Below are 12,846 nucleotides of genomic sequence, written 5' to 3' on the forward strand. Positions count from 1 at the left end.
CCAGAATGTGCATTTATAGATTTGCTAAGCAAGTGGCATCCAGAGCCCTTTCCTTCGCTCCTCTTTGTGTTTTCAAAAGGGAAGAAAGAGTCCAGCAATACAGTCAGATGACCATGTATACTCTGCAGATTCATCTCGGTGATGGAGGATACGTTTCAGTTTATCTGTTGGTTAGCACAGACACAGGAAGTATCTGAACACATCCTGCTGGATTGCTCCTTCCCACTCTCCCTCTCTGCCTCTGCCACTTTCTCATTCTATAGCTGTGGCGATGGCACTGTCTGGCACCTTATATGCGGGCTTTGGACCAGAAAGATCAGAGTTCATATCCCTGCTCTGCCAGTTACCAATGGTGTGACCTTGAGCTAGTGACTTAGTCTTCTCGGTCTCAGTTCCCTCCTCTGTAAGATGCAGGATTGTATGAAGATTGAAAGGGGAGATGTCCAAAGTGCTTACAGCAGGTCTCAGCACATGGCTGTTATTCAGCCAATGCTACCAGGGCTTGGTGAGAACAATCTAACCACAGTTTGTCCTTTGGACAAGCTTCTGAGTAGGTATCCTGTTTACTTACTGTGCAGAGCTCAAACCACAGGTCCCCTACTCTCTCCTGCTATCCTGCAGCTCCTGGTCCTGCCTCTGTTCCAGGTTTTAGGTTACAATGTGGTGGTGACAGAAACGGATTTTAACTTCTTTTCATGTACTTTTTAGCTGGAAGATCTTGGGCACATTATTTAACTTCTTTTAGCTGCTGCTGCTCCTTTTTCTTCTTTTTTTAGCTGCAAAATGCTGATCTAATCCACCCTTTGATGTTGTTGTGAAATTTGAAGTAGTCAGTCCATCTAAAGGACTTAGGACAGCGCCCCTCCCAGAATGAGAGACCCCCACCCCCATGGCTGAGACGAGATGAATTCTCAGCCAGAATCTCCGCTTTAGGATGACTAACCATAGTCAGTAAATACAGCAGATAAAAATTAAAAGGGAGGAAAATCGGGGGAAAATGAAGCAGAGGGTGTACATTGCCCAGGTAATTCTAAATGTCTAGGTTGTTAAAATGTGGTGGAGGGCCGGGCGCGGTGGCTCACACTTATAATCCCAGCACTTTGGGAGGCCAAGGTGGGCGGATCACAAGGTCAGAAGATCGAGAGCATCCTGGCTAACATGGTGAAACCCCGTCTCTACTAAAAACACAAAAAATTAGCCAGGTGTGGTGGTGGGCGCCTGTAGTCCCAGCTACTCAGGAGTCTGATGCAGGAGAATGGTGTGAACCTGGGAGGCAGAGCTTGCAGTGAGCCGAGATGGTACCACCGCACTCCAGCCTGGGCAACAGAGTGAGACTCCATCTCAATAAATAAATAAATAAATTTTTAAAATGTGGTGGAAACACAGTGTTTCAAGGGACAACTAGAAGAATTATGGGTTCCCATGAGGACACCACAGGCTCTGGCTTTAGCTAAATATAGAGCACACATGGACATAAATATGGGAGCAATGCACACTGTGAACCACTTGGGGGTAAACAGGATGAGAGGTATGGGTTGAAAAACTACCGATCAGATACTATGCTCACTAACTGGGTGATGGGATTTGTACCCCAAACCTCAGCATCATGTAACATCCCCATGTAACAAACCTGTACGTGTACCCCTTCCATACAAAATAAAAGTTGAATTTTTTTTTTAAAGTGCTTCCATTCAGGAATCCATGGAGCACAATTTTCCAGCTCAAATCAATATGGGGTGGGAAACGCGGATCCTTCCTAGGAGGCAGGGTCAAGCCCAAACAGTCCTACGGGACAGGCTGCCGCACCAGCGATTATGATGGTGGCAAAGGATTTGGACTTGCCACCGTGGAGGGGTTTGCACTAGACCGAGCTACCTGTGAATGAAGAACTGGAGCCCTCTCATCTAGGATTCAAGGGGAAAAAGAAATGAAGAGATTTTGAATATGTTGGATGAGGAAGAATGGTACCCCGAGTGAGAAAGGTGACTGAGACCGCCACTGGTGCCAACCCTAGCCTCCATGGTTAGCTCATACTGGAATTAACCACGGAAGAGGAGACTTTTCCCAATTGAATTAGAGTCCACATAGATTGAGACTAAAGTTATTGACCCACTAGCATCCTAGGGAGGCTAAAACCAAGATATTTTCCTTTCACCCTCCTTTTCTTAGATACCACTAGATCCCTGCTGTGGTCTTTGGCAACAGAAAGGTCCGTTTGCATTGCTATGTACTGGGCCCTGGGAACATCACTGGGCTTGGAATAAGGTGTCTAGGCTGTGATTTAATTATTTTTTAATTTTTTATGCGTGGCCAATGCTGTCACTCCTCTGCTCAAATTAGCATGCAGCATTGCAGTAATGTAAACAGCTTCTTTTTTGTCGTTTTTTGAAATAGGGTCTTGCTCTGTGGCCCAGACTAGAGTGCAGTGGCATGATGATAGCTCGTTGAAGCCTGGACCTCCTGGGCTCAAGTGATCCTCCAGCCTCAGTTTCCCGAGTAGCTGGGCCTACAGGTGTGCACCACCACACTCGGCTAACTTAATTTTTTTTTTTTTTTAGAGATGGGGTCTTGCCATGTTGCTCAGTCTTGAACTCCTGGCCTCAAGTGATCCTCCCACCTTGACCTCCCAAAGTGCAAGGTTACAGGCTTGAGTCACTGTGCCCAGCCTCAACCACTTCATACTTTAAACACATGCAATACTCAGCCTGAGGGTTTTCTCCCTGCTGGCAGGAACCCTGGGAGCCTGCGCTAGAGACAAATGGGAGATGGAGGGTGAACACCCCGGCTCCCTCTCATCTTGGCTGGGATCACTCCAAGATGTGTGTTCTACACTATGTCCCAGAGTTCCCCAGGGGGATTGATCCTCAGGTGTGCTCAGTACAATTCCAGTCAATAGAGCACCTTTACTGACTGCCTTCACTTTCCTAATCGCCAACCAGGCTTCCTGGACCACCACGTTGGTGTTCCATAACAAAGTATCACTGTCGGGGGCGGGGGGCTTCAACAAGAGAAGTTTATTGTCTCATGGTCCTGGAAGCCAGAAGCCCAGGATCAAGTTGTGGGCAGGGCTGGCTCCTTCTCATAGCCATAAGGAAGAATGAATTCCAGCCTCTCTCCCAGTTTCTGGTGGTTTCCTGGCAATCTTTGACGTTCCTTAGCTCATAGATGGATTACCTCATTCTCGGCCCGCGTGTTTGTGAGCTGGTCTCCCTGAGCATATATGTCTGCCTCCACATTTTCTCCTTTTAAAAGCACACCATAATCCCAGCACTTTGGGAGGCCAAGACGGGCGGATCACGAGGTCAGGAGAATGAGACCATCCTGGCTAACACGGTGAAACCCCGTCTCTACTAAAAAATACACACACAGAAAAAAAAAAAAACTAGCCGGGTGAGGTGGCGGGCGCCTGTAGTCCCAGCTACTCGGGAGGCTGAGGCAGGAGAACGGCGTAAACCCGGGAGGCGGAGCTTGCAGTGAGCTGAGATCTGGCCACTGCACTCCAGCCTGGGCGATAGAGCAAGACCCCGTCTCAAAAAAAAAAAAAGCACACCGGTTGGCTGGGTGCAGTGGGTCATGCCACTCAGCACTTTGGGAAGCCGAGGTGGGCGGATCACCTGAGGTCAGGAGTTCGAGACCAGCCTGGCCAACATGGTGAAATCCCGCCTCTACTAAAAACACACAAATTAGCTGGGCATGGTGGCCCATGCCTGTAATCCCAGCTACTTGGGAGGCTGAGGCAAGAGAATCGCTTGAACCCGGGAGGCAGAGGTTGTAGTGCACCAAAATTGCGCCACTGCACTCCAGCCTGGGTGGTAGAGCAAGACTCTGTCTCAAAAATAAAATTAAATTAAATTAAATTTAAAAAAAGCACACCAGTTGTGTTGGATTAAAGTCCATCCTAATGACTTCATTTTAACTTGATTGAAGACCTCTCTCTCTTCAAATCAATTCACATTCCGAGTACCAGATTTTAAGGCTTCAATATGTGAATTTTTGGGGAAACAAATTCAACCCATAGCATGAAACCATTTGTAACTAAAAGCCTAATGTTTTCAGGGTAGTTATGAGGCTAGTGCAGTGATTATATCTATCAATGTTTTGGGCTCTTATTTAATGGTGGGACATGTGAGATCTTTGGTGTAGAACAAATTTAAATTTCGAGGTCCTGAAGAAATCTTGTGCATTCCAGGAGTAAATACCCAAGCTGCATCCACTGAAGAACCCCGATTCTACCCAGGTATCGGGGTGAACGGAGCCGAGCACCAACAGAGCAGAAAAAAGAATCAGGGACTGGACACAGTGGCTCATGCCTGTAATCCCAGCACTTTGGGAGGCCAAGGCAGGAGGATCATCTGAGGTTAGGAGTTTGAAACCAGCCTGACCAACATGGAGAAACCCCGTCTCTACTAAAAATACAAAATTAGCTGGGTGTGGTGGCGCACGCCTGTAATCCCAGCTACTCAGGAGGCTGAAGTCAGAAAATCACGTGGACCTGGGAGGTGGAGGTTGCGGTGAGCTGAGATCGTGCCATTGCACTCCAGCCTGGGCAACAAGAGCAAAACTCCGTCTCAAAAAAAAAAAAAAAAAAAAAAAAGCAACTAGGGAAGGTGAATTTTGAATTTGAAGAGCTAAGGCTTTAATTCCTTTAAACTTTAACTTATGCAAGAGACACAGATGCAGCCTTTAGACTTAATTTCTTTTCAGAAATTATGTAATGGGAGAAAGGTTATATTCACATTTTCGGCACCTCTAGTTGTTTTTGTGCAATCATTTGATTCCATTGCACGACTTCTGATGCCCTACATTGGACACCTGCTTGGTGGGCATCATTTGAGATGGAAAAGTGCATAGAAAGTGGATTTTCATCCTAGGGCACAGCACAGCCTTGAAGTTAATTTAATTAATATGCTGCTTTCCTTATTGAAACTTCTGGGAGCAAATGCGGACTGCCCACCAGCATTACCCAGGGGACCCCAAGGCGTGCTGGTTGGCACCGAGGGAGTGCTGACACGGCTGTTTGGGCTGCCCTAATGGGGTTGATTGTCTCCCCACAGAGTTGCCCACAGACTTGGTTCACCATGAGCTTCCTTAAATTCAGCAGCGTAAGAGAGACACGAGCTGGTGAATTTTGTCTTTTGTGGGGACTGGGGAGGTGAACCCCTAATTTCTTGGCACCTCTTCCCACCTGTCCTTCCTACTTTCCCAAGGGAAGGAAACTCATGGCTGGTGCTCAGCCCTCTCTTCCCAGGATCCCTTTTATGGACTTGAGTGCCTCCGGGATGCTCTCTCTCCCTCTGCAGCTGCTGAAGCTGCCTCCACTGGTGATGGGGATGCCTGCTTCGCCGATTCTGCCTTCAGTGGGTAGGTTGAATTCTAGAGCCCAGAATTAGGAAGCACATTTTGCTGCTCCTCTTGGTAAAGTCTCCCAGCTCTCCACCTTTTTTTTTTTTTTTGAGATGGAATCTCGCCCTGTAGCCCAAGCTGGAGTGCAGCGGCATGATCTTGGCTCACTGCAACCTCTGCCTCCTGGGCTCGATGGATTCTTGTGCCTCAGCCTCCTGAGTAGCTGGGACTACAGACACATGCCACCATACCCAGCTAATTTTTTTGTATTTTAGTAGAGACGGGGTTCCACCATGTTGCCCAGGATGGTTTTGAACTCCTGAGTTCAGGTGATCTACCTGCCTCGGCCTCCCAAAGTACTGGCATTACAGGTGTGAGCCACCATGCCCGGCCCAACTCTTCTTATCAGTAGCAAAGCGGATGCTGTTATCAACTGCTGGATCAATTGATTGCTGTGGCTACTTTTTGTTTGGCTCTGGACTTGGAGAGGGATTTAAGGGGAGAGCAAGTGTCACTCCAGAAAACCTTAAAAACAGACATTGAGGTCACAGGGCAGAGTAGAAATCGGATCTCATTCCTCAGGCTCACATGGAGACGGTAGGAGGAGGCAAAGCGGCAGAATGCTGAAGCTTAGAATTAAAACTTAAGCACAGACTCTTAAATAAATTGGTTGCAACACAAGTAGACACATGGTACATTTTAACTGAGAGCTCTGCTATCTTATAACATTTGAAGATTTTAGCAGAGAAAATTCTCTACTTCTCCTCCCGGATGATAATCTCAAAGAGGGTTGGAAAAATCTCAAGATGGATTTTACTTTACTTGAATTAAAAATCATGGGCCAGGCACAGTGGCTCACACCTGTAATCTCAGCACTTTGGGAGGCTGAGGTGAGCGGATCACCTCAGGTTGGGAGTTCAAGACCAGTCTGACCAATATGGAGAAACCCTGTCTCTACTAAAAAAAAAAAAAAAACAAAATTAGCCTGGTGTGGTGGTGCATGCCTGTAATCCCAGCTACTCGGGAGGCTGAGGCAGGAGAATCACTTGAACCCGGGAGGTGGAGGTTGCAGTGAGCTGAGATCGTGCCACTACACTCCAGCCTTGGTGACAAGAGTGAGACTCCATCTCAAAAAAAAAAAAAAATTCATGAATTTAGTTTATTTTGGAGATGAGCGAGTTGGAGGGCAGGTGACACCAAAGAAACCGTCAGGTAAGGATCATTGCTACAGTGGATTTTGACATCATTTTCCTTAAGGGGTGTATGCACATCTTATGAAGGTTTGCAGTGAAAGCCTTTGCAATTCAAAGTTCGAGAGTTACTCTGTGTCTGAACCCATACTTTGAAGTCTATTAAAGAAAACTCTACTATTATAATCCAGGTAGGTTCAATAAGAAAAAAAATATACTCTGCAGTTGGTACAGGAATTGAGGTGGCCAGATTTCCTGTTTTATAGCTTTCAATTTACCTGTCTTCTAAGTTGAGCAAATCTTGTGCTCTCTCAGATGGTGACTCTGCTTAAGATTTACGAAAAAAAAAAAAATTGAAACTTGACGGATAGTTGAAGCCCTGGGAACTCTTATATTCAAAGTGCAAAAAAAGGAGAACAATCCTGCTATAAAATTAGCCAGAGAAACACACCATTTTGGCAGCAGGAAGACCACAGAAGGTAATCAGAATTACAAAGGAAGCAGCAAAATACATAGGTCACATGAATAAACAATGCACCTTTAATGTCTCCACATCCCTGTGGGAGGCTCAAGAGGAATGAGTCACTCGGGATTCGCTTCTGGAATTAAGAAAACATGCTCTCCTCCATTAATGACATCTTGCCTTATCTTCCCATCCCAGTTAATACCATAATTGCACCCCATCAGAGCCCTGGAGAGTGGGGAGGAAGGCCAGGGGCCTCCAGTTCAATGGAGACTCTCCCTTGCCCTCTCAGATGACTGCAGGCCTCCTGTTAGAATGATTTCCATTTGCAAACGAGGTGGGCTACTCTTGATTTATTTCATTACTGGAGCAAAGCTCCATCCTCCATCTCTGGATGTGTCTTATGTCTTATCTCCCAGGAGCCCCTGGCCCACAGAGGTAGACTGCTGGCTGGAACTTAATTAGGCAGCCTTTGAAGATCCAGTGGCCCCTCTGGCAGCCAGCCATCTTATCTCATGGTGCAGAAATCCCTTGGGGAGCTGTTCCTGCAGAGCACTGGGGCCCATTCAGGAGAGACTTAAGATTTATTTTTGATTTGCAAAACAAAACAATACAAAATAAAACCTTTCTTTTAATATATTACTTGGGAAGCCCAGATCATGTTTGGAAGAGCCAAAACATTTCAGGGTTGCAAGACTCTTAAAGGTTATGTAATTCAAGGAGGGTGGGTTGGGGTAGAAAAGAGAAGTGAGGACCAGAGAGAGACTTGACTGATTGGCCAAGCTCACCCAAACAGCTCAATGAGACAAGCTAATGGTGCATGGGTTCCCCAAAGAAAGCAAGCAGACATGGCATTCCTGAGAAGGGTAATTCTATAAATGACCCACGTGTCCGGGAGCAGGGGCCAGCTCACCTTGGCTGGTGCTGTAGGGCTAAACTGCCGCAACGTGGCAATGAACAAGACCACTTTTGCTTTTATGGAAAGTGCTTTCGGTGCTCAGTTTTAGGTACTGACACTTACGAAATCAGGCCAACAGGGATTTTTGTAGTGTCCTAACAAGAAAGTTTCGGCCCCCAAATGCAAATGTCAGAACGAGTCTTCTTTCCTCTTAAGTACAAAATAAACGGAATTCCAGGCTTGGCTCACCTGCAAGTGTCTGTGGTCTCTGGTGCTTCTGACCCTTTTCCTATGGAGTGCATCGCACCAGGTTAACCCAGCAGCAACCAGCTGAGTCCCCAAGGAGCTGCTTCTGGGCACCCAAGCCTGCTGGTTGAGAAGGTGTAGCTGCAACAGCAATAGACGGTTAGGGGCTTCAGCAGGTCCTCTGTGACGATCTCATACAGCAGCAAAACCTCCACGGGTATAGTGAGCTTCTATGACAGTCCCTGTTTCTGCAGCTAAAAAGTCTTGCTGATTTCTTTGAGCCCCAAGTTTTAAAGCACAAGCCTTGGTAGATGGGAAGTGATTTGTATCCAATTAGGATATCAGGCATTTGGTAAGCCTGACTGAGTGAAATGGTCAAAAATGTAAGTTTATTGCCAAAGCAGCAATCAAAATCATGTCCAATCTTCTCTTTGTATAACACCTTGTAATTTTCAAATGAGGCTTTCTCAGTCATCATCTTTTTGATCCTCATAACAACTCTGTGAGGTAGGCAGGAGTATTATCACAACCTCATCTGGTTTGTAAGGCATTTCTAAGTGGATTAGAAAGATGTCCCTTCCCCTGCAGGGGGACAAAGCCTAGCTCAGCTGGACTTCAGCCCCCACTTGCTCCTCAGCTGGGTTCCCTTGTGTAGTGCACAACCTGCTCAACCCTACATGGCAGCCCCGGGAAGTCTCTCAATTTCTTAGGTGAAGAAATTAAGGCTCAAAAGGTTACTTGACTCGCTCAAGGTTACTTAACTTAGATCTTCTGGCTACAGGTCCAGTGTTGCCTTTACTATACACATTTATCCTCCTCTCCTTTTTGCTTTACCTCAACAATTTCTTTTTTTGTTAAAAAAAATTACATTTAATGTGAGCATACACCGTTCTTTCTCATTCTCACCCAAATATCCCTCTTGCTGAGTTGAATAAATGCCCCCATCATGAGCCAGCTTTATGGGATTTTGACTCACTATATAAAATTGCACCAAAAATTTTAATCCTCTGAGACATTTGAGGGTTGCAGCTGCAAACAATTAATTTGTGTTAAAATCCAAACATATCTGGATGAGGCATAAATCACTGCTTTCCAAACTCTGTTCCTTAGGATACAAATAATCTCAGACTTGAGGGGCCTCAGAATCACCTGGAGGACTTGTCAAAGCTCGCTGGCCCCACGCCCAGGGTTTCTGATTCAGCAGGTCTGGGGTAGGGCATGAGAATCTGAGTTTCTCAAAAGTTCCCAGGTGCTGCTGCTGCTGCCGGAACAATATACTGGGAAGTCCAGTTCCAGATGACACTAATGGAAGTTCCACATAACTTTAGTTTTAGGGTTTAAAAAATATATACACACACACACACACACACACACATACACACACACATATATGTATTATATATACTAATACTAATATATATATTAGTACTCTCATGGAAGTTAATTCAGAAGATAGACTTGAAAAAGCCTATCACAAGCCATAAGAAGCCAGTGTTGCTTTCCGAGCTTAATTAATGTATCTTCTAGTCATTTAAACAATCATTAAGAGCTGAAGATGGTCCAGGGGCTGCTCAAAGCCCTGGGGCTTCAGAGGCCTGGTCTTTGTCCTCTAGGAGCTCTCAGTCCATCAGGGGCTCAGAGAAGCAAACAGGCCATGACAACCCAAAGGATTGCATACTCTGTCCTGCATATGATCAGTGCTAGTCATCTGGGGCCTGGGGGTGATGGTGGGTCACTGAGACAACAGCAGGAGAGAGGAAGGTGGCTGCCAGCCCTCAGAACCTGTCTGCATCACTCATCTGCTTTGAACGCGAGGCCGTTTATATTTCTAAGTCATAGACCTGGACACCTGACTTAACATGTGTAGTGTGCCTTGGGAATCCACAGAACGTCACAGGTGACCAGGACGGGCTTCATGGATGAGTGACCTACGCATGGCATCCCCTCTGCCAGAACAGAAGAGCACCATATTGGTTTAATGCTCTGCTGTGGCTGCCTTGAAATTCCTAATAATGTTTGAACAAGGAGCCCTGCACTAGGTCCCCTGCAAATTATGTAGCCAGTTCTAAGCATGACTTAATCAGTCATTCCTCAGACATCTTTTTGAGCAACCACAAAGTGTCATATACTGAATGAGGCATTAGAGGTTCTTGCTTCAGTAGGATGGGGGTTCCTGTCAAGGAGCTGGTCACTAAATGCAGAAGACAGACACATGAATGGGAATTGACAATCCAATGTGGTAGTTCCCGGAACAGAGCAGAACACACCCGATCCTTCATGTCTACAGGAGAGAATTTATTTCTGCCAAAGTCTCTCCAGCTGTCAGTACAAAGCTCTGCATCTCCTATCAACCCACGGAGGACTGGAGTCCTCCCCCAGGTAATTTATGGAGAGGAGTTGCGGGGAGTCTCCGTCACCTAGAATATCACCCTCCTGCCAAGGTTAGCATTTGTCAAAGTCATGGTCATTAATGCACATTTTTTACAGAGTACCTTCTTTGCAGCTGAATTCTTCAAAGGGCTGGGGACATGCAGTGAACTAGACAGATAAAGATCTTCACCTTGGTGGAGCTGGTGTTCTAGCGAACAGATGTAATAGAACAATAGACCTAATGAATAAGTAGATTATGTAACCTCTTAGAGGGGGAGAGGTGCAGTGAGAAAGAAAAAAGTAGAGCCAGAACAGTGGGTTTGGGAGTAGATGGGGGTGGGACGTGGTTGGGATGAACTGAAAAGGCAAGCACTGAAGGAGGTGAGATGTTAACCATGCTGAAGAAGAACCCTCCGGGCAGAAGGAGCAAATAGCAGAGTCTAGAGCCTGTGCTTTGGAGGAACAAACAGTGAGAGGTCAGTGTGGGTGATGTGGGGTAAGTATAAGAGGTAGGGGAGAAAAGAAAAGATCAAGGCATTATGAAGGGACCTACTCATGTTGGGCATTGTAGGCCTGCACTGTCCAATATGGCGGCCACTGTCTCATGTGACTATTTTCATTTAAATTAACATGAAATAAAATTTCAAATGTAGTTCCTTAGTCACATGAGTTACATTTTAAGTGCTCAGTAGCCCTGTGTGGCCAATGGCTACCATACTGGACAGTGTACATCTAGAACATTCCTATCACTGCATAAAGTTCTAAGTGAACAGCATATTTAGAGACTTTAGTTTTTAGTCCAAGTGGAATGGGGAGCTATGGAGAGTTTGAGCAGAGGAGAGACATTCTGGCTTCTATATTGAGGAGGGGGTCTAAGTGGGTAAAAACTCCCAACTCTGTTAGGAGGCAGTTGTAGTTTTCAAAGCAACAATCACTAATGGTGGCTCAGAACAGGGCAGCAGAGGAGGTGGTGGGAAGTGCTCAGTGCGTTGATATTTCGAATGCAGAGCCAACAGAACTTGGTGATGGATCGCATAGGCAGCATGGAAAAATACAAGAGAAGGAGGAAGGTTGATGGCCAGGCCTATGCAGCTAGAAAGCTGTGGTCAGCATCTTCTGAGAAGGGGCTGTGAGCAGGGCAGGTTTTGGGTGTGGAGAAAAATGACGAGTTTAGTTTTTGATATTTTTTGTGTGTGGTATTTATTGAATATCCCAGTAGAGCACTGAGTAGACAGTTGGCTGTAAGAGCCTGGAGTTTAGGAGACGAGTCTGGACTAGGTATTTACAATGGGCAGTTGTTAGAACGGAGATGCAATAAAGACCTGAGACTGGGTGAATTTGCTAAGAGAGTGAAAGTAGAAGAAGACCTGTTAGAAGAGGTGGAAGGCTTCATAGCACTAAGGGCTTACATAGGGGAACAGCAGGAACTGGAGGAAACTGGAAACTTCTACTTTAGCCTATCAGCCACGAGGAACCTTGGAAGACTTTTAGGAAGTATGCCATGAGCCCCTCCCTGACTCCTATGGTAATTTCTCATTCATTTCACAAGGTTAAGAGAAAATTCCACTCAGAGTAGAAGCCAAAACCCTTCCAGTGGCTGCCAAGCCCTCCATGACAGGTCCGCACAAAACTCTCACTTGTCCCATCTGGTCTCCTACTCATTGCTGCTCATACCCTGTGCACTTTGTGTTTACACACTCTGGCCTCCTTGCCATTTCCCAGGCACACTCCTTCCCCAGGGCCTTTGCACCAGCTGCTCCCTGTGTCTAGATGTCTAGAATGTTCTTCCCCCAGATACCTGATGGCTTACTCTCTTGCCTCCACATGAATCTTCCCATTCCCTGTCCCCTTGTTCTGCCCTCTCTTTTCCACTAATATTTGTCCCCATCTGACATGTCATACATCTTGCTTATTGCTGATTCCCCTTCTCCCCACACCAGAAAGTCAGCCTCCTGAGGGCAGGGATGTTTGTTTAGCTTGTTTTGCTCATTGACGTATCCCCAGCATTGGGAACAGCACCAGGCACCTGGCGGGCACTTGGTAAATATCTGTGTTGAGTAATTCAGTGTAAGCCTATACCCCACAGGACTGTGCTCAGAGATCATCCAGATCATCTACAAAGGGATGAACAGAAACAGAGAAGCAGGGCACGCTGTGCTGCTCAGATTTTTTTTTTTTTTTTTTTTTTTTGGCTTTAGGGAAATAACTTTTTGACCTCTCTTGTAGTTTAACTGGTGGCAGGGGGAGTGAAAAGGGAAACCCAAAAGGGAGGCAAAACTGGGATGAGAGCTGGTTTGTTGCTTTCAGAAGTGCAAAAATCCTGCCACCACCTTTTA

Source organism: Trachypithecus francoisi, unplaced genomic scaffold, assembly GCF_009764315.1.
Source record: "Trachypithecus francoisi isolate TF-2019V2 unplaced genomic scaffold, Tfra_2.0 Lachesis_group12, whole genome shotgun sequence".
NCBI classification, from domain to species: Eukaryota; Metazoa; Chordata; class Mammalia; order Primates; family Cercopithecidae; genus Trachypithecus; species Trachypithecus francoisi.